The 15143-nt window shown below is 51.2% G+C and overlaps 1 protein-coding gene across 1 annotated transcript in view; it reads left to right on the top strand.

Moving 5' to 3' along the window:
* The first annotated feature begins 7205 nt into the window (after window positions 1-7205).
* Window positions 7206-15143, top strand: part of GJC2 (gap junction protein gamma 2) — a 643979-nt gene continuing 636041 nt past the window's right edge. The window contains exon 1 of the mRNA XM_078665300.1: window positions 7206-7227. The gene's annotated coding sequence lies outside the window, so the exon portion shown is untranslated. The remainder of the gene's footprint in view (window positions 7228-15143) is intronic.

Below are 15143 nucleotides of genomic sequence, written 5' to 3'. Positions count from 1 at the left end.
TGATGTTCGCAGCGATGGGATGCGATCCCCAAGCAAGAGGTGTGATGGTTCTCACAGCAACGACAGGCTCTGCGACGATACTCGCAGTGACAGGAATCTTCCCGCACCGGGGCAATGTGCTCCACAAGCGAATGATGCGTCGGTTCTTGCAGCGGCAACAGGCGCTGCGACGATCTTCACCGCAACAGGAATTCTCTTGCACTGTCGACGATGCGCTCTGCAAGCGAGCGATGCGTGCAAATTGTAGATCTTTTTCTTTTCTTCTTGTCCAGCTCCCCAAACAACAGGAAACAACCTCCAGAGGCCCCACAAATGAATCAAGCATTCTAGGCAGGTCAGAACTCACACAGCAGAGGTCAGGGGGCAATCTGGGGGTGAAGTCCTTTTGTTCCTGGGACTTCTTAACAGGAGGGCAGCTCTCCACATGCCCTTAGAGATCTCTTCAAGCAAGGGGACAGAGCAACAGCAAAGTCCTTCCCCTCTCCTTGGCGGCAAAGCAACTGCAGGTCAGCCTTACAGCAGGTCAGTCCTTCTTCTTCAGTCTTCCAGATTTCTCCTCGGCAGAGGTTCCTTCTTGATTCCAGCATGATCTAATTTTCTGTAGTCTGGGTAGCCCTTTTTATATCAGTCTTTCCTTTGTTCTCTAGAGGCAGAGAGGCCTTGGCTTGGTCAGAACCAGTTCAGGTCAGTTCCTGAGCACTTTGTTTTTCTGTCTTCTCCTCTCTTTTCAGAGAGAGGGGCAGGGTCGTCAGCCGCCCAGAAGGAGGTGGAGCCAGCATTGTGGAAGGCAGGCACCGCCCTATTCAGGCCCAGGTGCTATCCCCTCTCACCACTCAAGATGCCAATGCAGTCATTCAGCTCAGGGCTGACTCATCAACCCTCTTGGGGGCTCCCCCAGCGCCTGTCACTCACAAACCAGACAGTCAATTCACAAACAGGCCAAGGCATACAGAAAGGTTAGCCAAGAGAACAGCCACTTTCTAAAAGGGATGTTCTCAAACACAGGATTTAAAAACCATCCTTCCTAAAAGATGTGTTATTAAATTCTGAGTTCAGGGATACCAGAATTTAATGTTCGATCTTGCTCCTATGGAAGATATGCAGGTAAAGATTATACTCAGCCTTTCAATAGTGAAAACCAAAATTGGCAGTATTTCACTATCAGAGCATGTCACCTACATCAGTACATGCTCTACCTTTCACATATACCGTACCCTGCCCAGGGGGGTACCTTGGGCCTTCCATAGGGGTGTCTAATGTGCACAGAAAGGGAAGGGTTAGGCCTGGCCAGTGGGGACACTGGTCAGGTCAGCATGGCAGTTAGTAACTGCTCACAGGCACTGCAGTGGCAGGCCTGAGACACCATTTTAGGGCTACTCATGTTGGTGGCACAATCAGTGCTGCAGGACCAATAGTAGCATTTGAATCATCAGCCCTGGCACACTCAGTGCACTTTACTAGGGACCTACTGGTAAAACAAATCTGCAAATCATGGATAACCAATCACCATTGCAATTTAAATACAGAGAGCATATGCACCATAGCACTGATCAGCAGTCGTAAAGTGCTGAGTCCTATAGCCAACAACCACAGGTCAGAAAAAACTAAAGGAGGACGAACCAAAACGCTTGGGGATAACCCTGCAAAAAGGGCCATTTCCAACACACACAAAACTTACCTTGACGCTTTGGGCCCGATTAAGATATCGCCAGGAAGCATTCCTACCGAATCGGTTCCGGAAAGTTCCGGAATGCTTTCCTAACAACTCGAATCGGGGGAGTCCAACTGAGCAATTTCGATGCATCTGAATGCTTCCGGATACAATTTGGTCGGACTCCCATTGACTTCAATGTGAGCCTGAATGAATACACAGACTCCCATTGAAGAAAGGGTTGGTTGGGGAAATCGTGCAGCCTGCGGCGGGCACCTCTTGGTGCCTGCCACATTGTGCATGGTTGGAAAGGGGGTCCCTTGGGTACCACCATGGGATCGATTTGGAATGCCCCAGATGAAGTGGGGCCTGCTACAGGACCCCAAAGGCAGATTTTGGCAGCCATTTTGTCTCAGGCAAACCGAATTGGAAGGGGTGTCCAAATTGGTCATCGCAGCTGCTCATCCGCAAACTGTGTCCATAGAGCTATACGAATCGGCTCTGAATGACTTGGGCTGTCTGGATGACTTTCCGTACCGATTCAGTCTGCTCGAATGTATTCCGGGCATCATAATCGGTTGTTGGGAAAACAGTACGATTCGGTAGGAAACAAGGGTTCCGAATCGGATTCGATAATACCGAATCCCATACGGAGCCCTTCCTAACAAGAACGTAATCGGCCCATAAGTTGGGAAAATGTCATGAAGATTGATCAAACAAGGCCAAAGTTATAGTTAAGTAAAAAAAAAATGTTTCCTTTGCAAACATGGTCCTAACTATAACTACCTACTGCATCGTAGCCCCCCTGCATGAACTGGCAGCAATAGGAACAAAACAAGGCACAGCAAACACCAATGCTCCAACCGCCATGTTGGACAGCAAAAAAAACAGGCATGGCGGTGGGTGGGAGGGGCTTATATGGTAAAGATTAAAAAAAAAAATGTTTTTAATTGGACTGATGTGAGGCAGGATTGCCTCACATAGTAAGGACTGGGACGAGGAGGACATATGAGAGGGTAATGTTCTGAGACAATAGAGCTAGAACTTAGGAAACAATGATCTTATAGGTCTAGACCGCAGACATATTTCTGACTTGAGCCCATTCTTTAAGGCTCAGACCTCATACAACAGAAGTGAAATGTCATCAGAAGGTCATGAAAAATTATCAAAGTACATGAGGTATCTCCGCACAAGTTGTACCTCAATCGTCATGTATTCTCATAAAAAATATCAGCTTTATTTAACTTGAAAATACACCCATTGTGCCAACAAAGATTGAGTAGGCATTTTATGAAAATATACAGATTGTGTTACCTAATATGAGCATTCTATTTTTCAGGATTTTTTTATTTTGCATTGCGCTGCATCAGTTCTGCCCAAGAGACCATAGTTGGGCTGGCAGACCTTCAGACCAAATTCCAAGGGTTCAGGACTGGGATGGCACCACTTGGAGAGGAAAGACTCACAGCAGGTAAAGTGCAGGTGTTGGGTTCAAGATGGTCGGAGCCTTTTCTATCCCTGATGCTCTATGAAGGAGGCCAGCCAACCAACCCTTGGAGTCACTCTGGTAGTCCTGAGTCCAAGATTCAGGCCAATTCCTTCTCACTCAGGCAGCCGTCCAGCAAGGCAACAGAGTAGCAGTCCTTCCCGCAAAGCAGCACAGCAGTCCTGAGAATCCACAGGTCCAGAGGTCTACAGAAGATGTGGGTCTGAGAGTCCAATATTTATACCTGGTGCCAGCTTTGAAGCAGGAGAAGCTTCTATAGGTTTCCACCCCTAGAGGTCCTTGTAGTTTCCTGCCTCCCTGCCCTGGCATCACCTTAACGGGAACACACAAGACTAGTGTCAAACCTTCTGTGAATTTGCTCAGAAAGAGCTTTTGTGACATGCAAGTGTGGTAGGTGACACCTCCGTTCCCCTATCTAGTCAGAGATGGCCCATCCTGCCAACACCTATTTCCCCGACATCTCACTGTCTGTCAGCAATACACAAAGACCAACTTCCAGCTACACCTAATTGTGTGATCCAGAATACAGGCCGCAGGCACCAAATGGCTGGGACAAAAAATGCCAACTTTCTAAAAGTGAAACTCAGACATAAAATTCAACTTTACCATTAAAGAGGGGTTTAAATTACAATTTGTTAATGACCAAACTCGACATTCCTACGTGCTCCCAAGTGTAAGTGATGTTTTTCTATGGGAGAAGAAGGCTGTGCAGTAGTGAAAGATGAATTTAAGAGATTTTTACAACCAGGGCATAACAAGGTCAAAAGTACATGTCAAATTTTTTAAACACACTGCACCCTTATTAGGGCCTACCCTATGGGTGACTTATAAGTATTTAAAAAGTAAGGTTCAAGCCTGGTAAAATGTTTATTTTTCCAAATCGAAATGGCAGTTTAAACTGAACACAGGTTGCAATGGGAAGCGGTTAGCATGTTTAAAAGGCTACTTAAGTGGATGGCATAATAAGGGCTGCAGGCCCACATTAGCGTTTAATTTATAGGCTTTGGGTACATGTAGTACCACTTTACTAGGGACTTACAAGCAAATTAAAAGTGCCAATTGTGTGTAAGCTAATGATACCATGTTTAATGGATGGAGCACAAGCACTTTAGCACTGTTTAGCAGTGGTAAAATGTGCAGAATCCTAAAGCCAGAAAAATGATGGCAGAAAAAAAAGGACGATGGAAGGAAAAAAGTTGCTAAAAACAACACCAAGGATGCCAAGTTCAACAAAGCGTTCTCACTAGCGCAGTGAAACATGGTACAGTACCTACAGGCAAGTATCATACAGATGAGAACCAGTTGTAAAAGTGCATAGAACAAATAAATAAAGTAGAAAATAATAATATTTTATTATTCATATAGAAAGCTTTATCGCACAATTGCAGCTGTAATTATTACCACTTGTTTAGGTCTCACCAGAGACAGCACAATCACAGTTGCTTGCGAGACATTATGTTTACTTTCAGGGGGCTTGGAGCTCACCCATTTCTTACCATTGGTTGGCTTCATCGTCACTCTCACTTACTTGCTTCACTTTGGTTAACGATTGCCGGCTTCTCTTCCTCTGGTGTGTTTGACACTCCACTGGAGCATGGCCCAAGTACTGCTCTTTTCCCAGTGCCCTACCACTGCTCCTCTTTGTAAGCTACTTTTTTTTTGTGACAGCACTCCACAAGAATGCATATGTTTGCAGGCCATCTCTCCCCCTACCCCCTCCTCTCACAATGTTTCTTTCAATGTCCATCGCCTTAGTGGTCCCTTCCAACCTCCTCCCAAAAAGTGGTATGATGCGGCCAACCACACTGCTGTACAGCATGGCTAAAAAAAAAAAAACATTGACAAAGCCAATAGATTTCATAAAGGTGCTGGAAACCAGGGTTCGAGCCTCGAGGTCGCGTCCACATCCTGTGATTCTGGGCATAGTATCTCCATCGGTACACCGCCGCCCACAGCCCCACAATATTCCACAATAATACACAGACACAATGATATTGGAAAGATGAAGCTGCAGGTTTATTTGATATACAAATAAATGGTGGGTTATCTTACAGTCGATCCCGTCCGACCCCCAAGCCCTCGTTGCAGGGCACCTGAAGTTCAGCCAAGAGAAACGCCAGCGGCCATAGCCCGGTGTTGTACCTGGGAGGAGATTTACTCCTCCCACCGGTGAACCTATCGTCCACCAACTCCGCCCTCTGGACAAGGGAGAGAGACTCACACCTTCCCCAGCTGGGCGGAGCCTATAAGGCAAGCCCCCGGTTGTTCAGGTTTACAACCGCCCTAAGGACTAACGGGGCGCCGTCGTACTCCAAGTTCCCAAGAAGGACCCCTTGGAGCATGTATGACTTATGCACGGTGCGCTTAGCACTGGAGGCTTCAGGTCCTGTTCCTGCGCCTTTCCTTTCCTGTATCGGGATCGCCCTGTAACTCCTCCTGCAACAAGAAAACAAACATTAATACAGTCCCCCTCCCCACTTCCCCCCTTTTTCAGCGGGTGAGCGGTGGGGAGGGGAGATGACAAAGGGGGTTCTAAGGGACCTGGACGGGGAGGGGACTGGCTACGGCCGGAGCGGCTGAAAGGGCCTGGTAGCAGCCAAGGATGCGACCTGGCGGGAGAGGGGGCAGCAGGCAAAGAGAGCGCGTGGGAGGAGGGGCCACCCCTATATACCCATAGCCCCGCCCCCTACCCTGTCCCTCACGCCGCCCACCCAGGATGGGCTGGCTGTCTGCTGTCCTCTGCGATACTGCGGGGCCTCGGGCATCCTGCTAATCACTTAATCTCTCCGTGCCTGAATGTGTAATGTAAATACGGTGCTCATGTAAAACGCTCCAATACCTTCCGGTCGAGTTCGCGCTATATAGGTTTGCAAAAACAACAAAAATTTAGAATGTGCAGATAATGCATGGTAAGGACTTGGCATTTATTTATTTATTTGAATGCTGTAAAATGTGAGCTGTGTGTATATTAATAGAGCAGTCACAATTAATAACAATTAATCGACCTCAGAGGATGGTTAGCCGGATAGGGGGCATTCGAACCCGTGACATGTAGAACACAAAATGTGACACGAGTGACCTTTGAACCAACTTGTTTTGCTTCCGTAAGGCTTTGAAAACTTGGCTTTTTTCTCAACGTGCCTCATAGCCTGCTGTGTTTATCAATTTAGATGCAACTACCTCCTTTTCTTCTAAAGTCTATCCCTAGCGCCGGGAAACCCATTGTGGGTAGCTGTGCGCGATATCAGCTTAATTATAAATAAATAAATAAAATATAAAACCCACCGAGGCGGCTGCTGGTGATACCCACCAGTGCCAGTCTCGCACAAATGCTCATTAATGTAGTATGTGGGCGGACGCGTCCTTTGGGCCTTGCCAGTAATATTTCGGCTCCATGTTAAGGTTGCTTGCCGGGGGAGTTGCAGCGGTTACATCGTTGACATGACTGAACTGCGCGTGACGTCCGTCAGATTGCACGGCCTCATTTAGACTTGAGGGAGCGCGTTCGCCTCAGTGCATCCCGCAGCTGTATGTCGTGGGAGCCCCTGCTGCTGCCGTTTCCCTCCCAGTGCGCGAGGGAAGAAAACAAGCTGAACTAATGAAAAATCCTGTGTCCCCTTCTGGTCACCCTCCTCTTAATGCCCCAGCGCTCCCGGAGGGCTGTAAAGCACGTCATGCATGTGTAACATGTCTGTCCCGTTCGTGTCAGGCAAACGTGTATCAGTGGCAAATAGCTGCGCATTCACAATCCTTTATTTCAAGTGAAAATAAAAACACAAATTTTGTTATTTTTCGAACACAGTCTGGAGTAGCACGGGGAAAGTTCGCACGTTGATAAATTTGTCTGTGGGACTCGACGGGATTCAGAGATTGGCGGTTCCGCGTTCACCGAGTAGCTTCCTTCTGGTGCGTCCTTGACCGAGTCTAGACCCTTTGTAACCCGGGCTTCGACGGACTGGAACGGCTCTGAGGCTGGTTTTCTTTTTTCTCGATTTTTGCAATGGAGAGAAGTTGTCTCATTAGAGATGTTCTTGCTGGATAATCTGTGCAACATCTGAGCTGGGAACGGGTGAGTCGCTGTTGTTCCAATGTGCAGCTAAGTAGAGTTGGTCCCTTTGTTATTCTTTTTAACTGCTGCCTTGCTAAGAATGAACTTTGCCACAGCATAAAGGTGTGTCCGTCGCAACACTGACATCCAAAATTTAGGTTCTGTATTCCCTCTCCCATCATTTTGCCTCTGATTGGGGCCATGCTGCCAAGTCACTAATGTTGTTCTTGAAAATGTTGTTCATGTTATGTATGTCCAGTGGAGTAATGCGAAACGACGGGGCAGCTGTGTGGAATGTGAAGAATGGCCCCGGTGTCTGCCATATCTCACAGCTATCCATTGGCTTTGAGCTGATTTGGGTCCACCTAAAGGGTTCAGGAGGGGCCTGAAGGGTTGGATGCCCCTCTGTGGCTGCAGGGACCTGCATTACGCCCCTGCGTCTGTCCGTTTAAGTTAACTGTCCCCAGGAATTTCCAAACAAACTGAGTAAAAGGAGACTTTTGAGTTCTACTTTGTGTCATATGTAATTTTACATTTTGTGTGTTGTGCTCTGTGCCTGGGGTTGGATGCTGTGTCTGGTGTTGCATGTAGTGTTGTGTGTATTGCTGTTTGTTGTCGTATGGTGCGTATGTTGTGCTGTTTGTAGTGGAATTTTATGCTTTTTAGCACATGTGTATGCTTTGTGGATAATTTATTTTGTGGGATAGTGGTCTTTGCAGTGTGTGGCATTTGTGGTGTTGCGCAAGTGCTGTGGAATATTTGGTTCGTTTGGCTTTGTAGCATATCTTCTGTTACTTTCAAAGAGAATGGATTCATTGACCATTAGCAGTTCACGTTGACTTTGAAGCTCGAGATTCCCCTGCAGTGAAAGAGGACCTTCCTTAGGGGAAGGACTTTTCCCTCTGATGGGGTCTCTTTTTTGGATCGGTCTCCTTCATAGAATCTAGTAGTTCCAGCCCACCACCTTTCTCACCTGAGAACTACTGGCTTGGTCAAGAAATCATCTGTGTGCTGTTGTTTGACGCGGCCTTCCACCTTCCCTCTTTGGATCTTGGAAGGATAGCACACCTCAGGTCATTTGTGTCTGATAAGTGAGGTTTCACCAAGGAGGTAAACTGAAATATATGAGCTTGATAATAGATTGGAGGTAGGCGACCTCAAAAGACAGTCTTCTTGCTGTTTCCCTTTCATCCTTTCACAGGTGAAGCTGAAAAGGGTTTTAAAGGCAAGGGAACAGACTCACCCATATCCATGGGCATCATTTAGGGTTCTTCAGTGGTCTCAGCTGTGAAACATTGCTTGCTCCTTGTGATTCCTGGCACAACCTTTGTGACCTCTGAACTCAGAGACTGTCAAAGGCAATGCCAAGAAGAGAAAGGAAGTTTAATGGAGATGTGAATTTATTTTCTTTCTTCAGCTATGGCTTACAACTAAACAAAAGACACACAAATGATGGACGGAATGTGGAACACATCAAACACCCCAGTCAAGAGATCCATTGTTCTTTTGCTCACAGTGCCACCCCAGTTTAGACCCAGCCATATACAAATCAGTCTTGACCCTGCTTCTCATGGGAACAGTCCAGCCCTAACTGGCAACAAAATAGTTGTTGCTAGTTTCAAGCATGTTTCGTGCTTAAACACGCACTCAAACACCACTAACAAGAGGTAGCATAAGATGGTGCAGCTAGTAGAGAGCTCTTGTCCTGAAGAATTGCTCTTGATGCAGATAGGGCATTAGTAAGGCACAAAACATATAGGTTGAAAAAACACTGCTTCTCGGATATGAATTTACCATGAAAAAATTAAAAGATAAGAGGCGTTTGGCAAAACAAGAAGAAGTTGGTTTAATCAAAGGCAGCAGCCAGGACAGCAGCAACAGTTGTGTCTGAACACTGGCCGAGGAGGCGAAGCCCCACCCGATAGGGGCCTGTGTCAAACGCCTCTTGGAGGCGGGAACCACCCCCGCTTGCCCGTGAAAAGGGGGAGCACTGGATTGGTTGCCCAAACTAGCTGCTAGCCACCCAATCCGAGAGGGAGGCGGCAAACGGCTGGGGGATTCATATGGGGGTATAGGTCCCCATATGGGCACATGAACCCCCCAGTCAGAGCAGAATACCTGGTGCCTGGGATCCATCGCTGCAGAGAGGAGCTCGCCAAGGACGGTGTAGCGCCGGAGCGCAGGGGCCGTGATAACCTAACTTTGCAAATGAATAAACGTACATGCAGGGGCAGGCCCGGCGGTGTGCTTCTGCGGGGGCGAGGCGTGGGACGAGACCCACCTCGTCGCCAGTGTAGCGCGAGAGCGCAGGGGCCGTGATAACCTAGGCCGCAGAGTGGGGCCTGACTAACTTTGCAAATGAATACACGTACACGCTAGCTGCAGGCTAGGGCCGAAGCCCCCGAGCGGTCTCGCGCCCATTTATTTATACTCAGGGGCTGCCCCGCCCCTGAGGTGCATGCGTGTGTGCGTGCGTGTGAGGACGGTCCGGATGGCACCGTTACTACATCCCTCCAAACTCACGGATCAACAGTCCCGGTCATGGAAGTCTCTGGAGGGAACCCAGACCCCATGCGTAGTCCTTGAGTCTTTGGCTGGGAGTCGGGTTAGGCCTGAGATGGTACCTTTGGCTCCGTTGACTCTCCATCGCTCTCTCCTCTCTGGACTGCCTTCCTGGGTCTGGGGTTTCTCTTGAGCTGCCTTCCAGGGTATCGTTGTTCTCTTGTTCAGGTCTCGGTGGGGATGTTTCCCCTCCTCTCTGGCTTGTCGGCACTCCGTTGTCAGCATCACCACTGCCCTCATGCTCCGCTTCCTCAGATGTTTGGCTGGCTTCGTCACACTCTCGAGGGACGCGTTTGAACCACAACACATTTCGTGTGACTGCTCTCGTGCCTCGGGTTGTAAAGTAAAAGTAAAGTCCACATTTGTAAAGCGCACAATCACCCGTAAGGGTCTCTAGGCGCTGGGGGGCCGTCGGGAAGATTAAGCGAGCTATTGCCCAGAGTCACATGGTGCTGGGCTAACCTGCCGCCGGAGCCGGGGATCGAACCGTGGTCCCCAGATTCCAGCGTCAGTCGCCCTGGCCGCAGCGCCACACCTCTCCCACGGATATCATGGTGCCTTGAATGTTCACAATCTCCCACGTTTCAGGCTCATAAGCGGTGTCGTACTTCCAGTGTGGGTGACGGTTCTTGAGGACAACTTTGTCGCCGACCACCAGGGACCTGGGCTGGGCTCTCCTGGCCCGACTGGCTCTTTCATTGGTGCGTCTCCTCCTGTTTTGGGTGGCGTTCTGGTCTTGCTCTGGCGGACACCAGGAGGGGCCGTTCGGAACGCAGTCTCTTGGTATTTTCTTGAACAGCAGATGTGCCGGGGCGCATCGGGTGGTGGAGTGAGGGGTTTGCCGATATGCGCACAAAAACTGGGACAGACATTCTTCTGCATCTTCACCTCTTTCTACGCCAATCTGGAGCGCTCGGTTCAATGTTCGCATGAACCTCTCGACTTCCCCGTTGGCTTGGGGCCCATGCGGGGTGATCTTCCGGTGATGAATCCTGTGGCCACCAGGTAGGTCTGGAACTCTCTTCCTTGAAAGGGTGGGCCGTTGTCTGACCTTACTACCTCAGGTAGGCCCATCATGGCAAATATTCGTTCCATTGCTTTCTTCACGTGTGTGAATGCGGTGGATGGTACCACCTCCACCACTGGGAAGCGGGAGTATGAGTCTATTACCACTAGCGTGTGACGCCCGTCTGGGAATGACCCAAAGTCCACGCTGAGTTTAGACCACGACTCATGACACGGGTCTTCAGTGATCACAGGATGCGGAGCTGGGTCCTGGCCAGTGATTGTATAAGAGTGACAGTTGCGGACCTCCTCTTCTACCGCAGCATCCAGTCCGGGGAACCATACTTTGCTGCGCAGCCGCGCCTTGGTTTTTGACGCTCCCTGATGACCTTGGTGGGCTAGGCGAACCACTTCTTTCTGTAGACTGGATGGAATCACAATCGCCGTGCCGTAGAACTATCCTGTGAGGTCCCACACTGAGTTCGCTCTGTGCTCTCCATATTTGTTGTCTGAATTGCTGTTCCGTGGCTGTGAGGGCACTGACCCCGTCTAGGAAGTGTTTCCAGCTTCGGTTGGTGAGTGTGTTTTTCACCCGGTTGAGGCATTCATCTTCGTCCGTGGCTTTGCCAAGGGCTTCCAGAGTGAGGGCTGCGGGGCACGCCTCCTGCGGCAGCATTCTCACAAATTCCTTGACCTCCTCTGTGTCCTCCATCACCTGGTCATGGGTAGCCGTGCCTGGGTGTCGTGACAGGAAATCTGCCGGGTTGTCTGCTCCGGGACGGTAAGTGACCTCGAAACGGTATGTCTGCAGCTGGGCAGCCCACCTCTCGATGCAGGGAGTGGCAAGCCTGGCCGTCCCCACGAATAGTGGCACCAGAGGTTTGTGGTCGGTGACGACTTTGAACTCGTGGCCATATAGGTACAGGTGGAAATGCTGGCACGCCCACTTAATAGCTAACGCCTCGCGCTCGATTTGCGCATATCTCATTTCCGTGGCGGTCAATGCTCGAGTGGCATAGGCGGTGGGCACCCATTCATGGGCTTCCGTCTCTTGCATCAGGACAGCTCCGAGACCGACCGGGCTCGCTTCTACAACCACTTTTGTGCGCCTGAAATATGCCATTACCTTGTCGTCAATCAATGCGTTCTTGACCGCTGTAAATGCTTCATCCTCCTTTGCGGACCACGTCCATGGCTGTCCTGCTTTGGTCAGCACCCTTAAGGGTTCCGAGAGGGATGCTAGGCCAGGGATGAAGCGGCCACAGTATGTGGCCATCCCTAAGAAGCTCCTGTCCTCCGTTGCAGATGTTGGTTTCGGCGCTGATCTTATTGCTTCGGCCTTTTTCGGGTCCACTTGAAGTCCATCCCTCGAGAAAATATACCCAAAGAACTCTACTGATTCTTTGTTGAAGGAGCACTTGGCTCGATGTAAGGTGAGGCCAGGCATTGTAGGGTGGCCCGAAGGTGTATGTGGTGTTCTTTAAGTATCTTTGAGAAGACCAGGATGTCGTCACTTAAATTTATGACTCCCGACAATCCCAACAGTGTCTCCCTTATGGCATTTTGAAAAACTTCGGCGGCAGATGAAACACCAAAGCTTAGCCGTTTGTACCTCCGAAGGCCGACGTGTGTAGAGAAGGTGGTTATGTTGCAGCTGTCCTGGTGTAGCTCGAGCTGGTGGTACCCGGCATTCAGATCTAGTTTCGAAAACCAACGGGCTCCATTTAGATCCGCTACGATGTCGTCCATCGTGGGCGTCAGATGTCTTTCTCTCTTCACTGCTTTATTGGGGAGGCGCATGTCCACGCATAGGTGTATGGCACCAGGTTGCTTGGGTTTCGGGGCAACCACAAGAGGTGAAACCCAAGGCGTCGGGCCTGACACCTTCTCTATGACACCTAACTCCTCGAGCTTCCACAACTCCTCCTCCACTTGTGGTCGCAGGTGAAATGGCACCCGTCTGTGTCTCAACGCCGTTGGCCTCACTGTATGGTCTATGTGTAGCTTGAAAGTCTTTCCCTTTAGGCGGCCAAGTCCTTGAAACAGTGTAGGGAAGTCTTTCAGCATCGCGTCTGCGTGTAGCTCATGCACTTGGCGTGCAAAGAACACCAGCTGGAGATCTTCGGCAGTATGGCAGCTGAGCAGCGTGCCACGCTTTCCTCCCGTCATGTGAAATCTCGTCTTCACCTCCTGGCCATTGCATGCCGCCACTACTTCTATTACTCCTCTCAGGGGGAGCGGGTCATCGCTGTCGTAGGTATAGATCTTCGCTTTCGATGGCGCTAACGGTGGACGTGGAGACAGTTTTTCGTACTGGATGCTGTCCGTTACATTTACCGAGGCTCCGGTGTCAATCAGAGCCTGTACTGGGGAGCCGGCTATGGAGATCTCACACATGGGGGGTGGCCGTCTCCTTGACCCCTCTCTTCCTACGAACGACACAAAGAAAACGTTGTCGTCGTCATCCTCCAGGTGGAACGTCAATCGTGAGGCGTCACTGCAAGGTTCAGGGTCTTCCAATGACAGCTGTCGCACAGCATAGACAGGGCCCCTCATGCTTGGCCCAGGGCAGTGACCACCGCTGCTGCGGCACACTTTCGCGAAGTGATTAGGTTTCCCGCAGTTTGAGCATATTTTGTCTTTTGCGAAGCATCTCCCTCCTGCTGGGTGGTCCATGCCGCAGTTTCCGCATGTAGCACGTGGCGTAGTTGGCGTGTTCCCTCTTGCTGTAGGTGGTCACCGGCAGACCACGTTCACTTGTTCCTCCTTGATGGTTGGTGTCTTTGCCGCTACTCCGGGACGGTTCAGGGCAGCCTGCATTTCATCTGCCCTGGCATTGGAGAGCTTGTGTGACCTTGCTAGAACGAGGATTTCGTCCAGGGATATTCTCGGTTGCCTGAGGATGAGGCGCCTGAGTTGCACTGACCTGCAACCCTGGATGAGTTGCGCATGTATCTCTAGTCTCTGGTCTGGTAATTCGCAGGCCGTCGCAAGCTTTCTCAACCTTGCGTAGAATGTGTCGATGGATTCCGATTCGCCTTGCCGCGCCTGGCATAGCTTGAACCATTCGTAGTCTGGGTTCACCCGTGGGTCAAAATATCGATTCAGCGCAGTGACCGCCGCGTCGTAGTCATGGGCTTCGCCTCTGTCTGGCAGCATCTCAAATAGTTCGTAGAGTTCGTCCCCACCATAGCACATCAGCAGTGAGCGCTTCACTCTCCCGTCCGTTTCTCTTACTCCCACAAAATAGTGGTCAAGGCGGCCTATCCACAAGCGCCATCGCGCCGCCGCTGTAAACGGGTCCGAGAGCTCGCTGAATGGTGCGAGAGGAGCTGCCAACCCATGGCCGGGAGGGGCAGGTGTGGTGGCTGCTGCAGGGCCTGGGGTATTCGTGCCTCCTGGGGGTGGCGCGACATGCTGCGGTCCAGTCGGTTGCGGAGCTTGCTGAGTCGCTGGGGCCTGCTGTGTCGCTGGGGCTGCAGTTGTGCCTCCGTTTCCCCCTGGTTGCACGTTCATGCTGCCGGGTGAGTGGGCACGTGGCAGACGTCTGTTGTTGTTGACCATGCCCTACTCTGAGAGGAGCGTGGGCGGGGCTCCTCCGCGTCCTATCCGCGCTGTGAATTGTGCCTTATCTGGCCACTGGGCACTTGCAGCCTGGTGGGGCACCCTCTCGCTGGGCGTAGCGGTGGTTGAGTGCAGGAGGCTGTGGCCTTGCAGCGCTGGTGCTCTGCTGGCGCTTAGTATGGGTATCTGTCCCCCATGCACGTGTTGTGCAGGTGATGCGAGGGTCTTGAGGTGTTGCCCACTGGTTGAAGGGCACAGCGACTGCCCTTTGTTGTAGCTGGGCATGGTCTGAGCACGTGCGTGGGCCGGCAGCCTGAGCACGTATCACCTCCTTTCTCTTTTTTTGTGAAGGTCGTGCTCTAATAGCGATGCGGGAGGGGCGCGGGGGCCGATCCAGTCCCTCCGATGCGCACGAGGGTCAGCGCAGGAAGCGGGACAGAGCGGGAGGCAATTCGGCAGTTCTGAGCGCCGACCGCGGCAGGGCACTTCACTGTATCCGCGAGACCGGGCGGGGCCGCACACACCTCTGCGCCATGACCTGGCGCGCATGCAATGTCTGGGCAGCTGGACTTCGGCAGGCCTGCCAGGCGACAGGGCAGGCGGGTGGGCACCCGGGACAGCTGGCCGCGCGCCGAAGGCTCAAGCGCCGCAGGCGTGAGCCCTCCATGCAGGGGCGGGCCCGGCGGTGTGCTTCTGCGGGGGCGAGGCGTGGGACGAGACCCACCTCGTCGCCAGTGTAGCGCGAGAGCGCAGGGGCCGTGATAACCTAGGCCGCAGAGTGGGGCCTGACTAACTTTGCAAATGAA

The sequence above is a fragment of the Lissotriton helveticus genome, chromosome 10, assembly GCF_964261635.1.
Source record: "Lissotriton helveticus chromosome 10, aLisHel1.1, whole genome shotgun sequence".
NCBI lineage: Eukaryota > Metazoa > Chordata > Amphibia > Caudata > Salamandridae > Lissotriton > Lissotriton helveticus.
The sequence above is the reverse complement of the archived record's forward strand: the minus strand, read 5'-3'. Positions and strand labels throughout refer to the sequence as shown.